Source organism: Paramormyrops kingsleyae, chromosome 3 (genome assembly GCF_048594095.1).
Source record: "Paramormyrops kingsleyae isolate MSU_618 chromosome 3, PKINGS_0.4, whole genome shotgun sequence".
NCBI classification, from domain to species: domain Eukaryota; kingdom Metazoa; phylum Chordata; class Actinopteri; order Osteoglossiformes; family Mormyridae; genus Paramormyrops; species Paramormyrops kingsleyae.
The window spans coordinates 8,318,578-8,319,079 of NC_132799.1; positions in this window are offsets into that span (position 1 = coordinate 8,318,578).

Below are 502 nucleotides of genomic sequence, written 5' to 3' on the forward strand. Positions count from 1 at the left end.
TGAGGGAGGCTTGCGGACAAAGCGAGTGTGAGCCTTGTAGCCAATCACGATTCAGGAGTTTCAGGAGACGCAGTTCAGATCCAGCTGGGGCAGCTGTATTGACAGTAAATCAGCTTTCACGCAGCAGATTTGTTGAACGTTTCTGTTTATATTGGCGACTGCAGCAAAAAATATTTTCACGTACCATTTTGCAACTTTTTGCTACCATAGACTGCTGCTGGCATTTACATGCAGGGGAAAGAAGCGTTACTTTGCCTGCCTGAGCCACAGCCACCTTGAGATGTAGACAGAAGGGGCGTTGGAGGGTGGGGGCGATGGGGTGAGAGAAATCAAAAGCGCCATCTGTGACAGGTCTAAGTCTCAGTCCAGCAGAAGCTGGGTGAGTGTAGAGGCGAGGGGGGTGGGGGTGCAGGGTGGAGGTGGCACAGAGAGAGACAAGGAAGTGGCGTCTGTTAATCACCCTGCTCTGTCTCCCCCACCCGCCACCAATGACACACCAGGG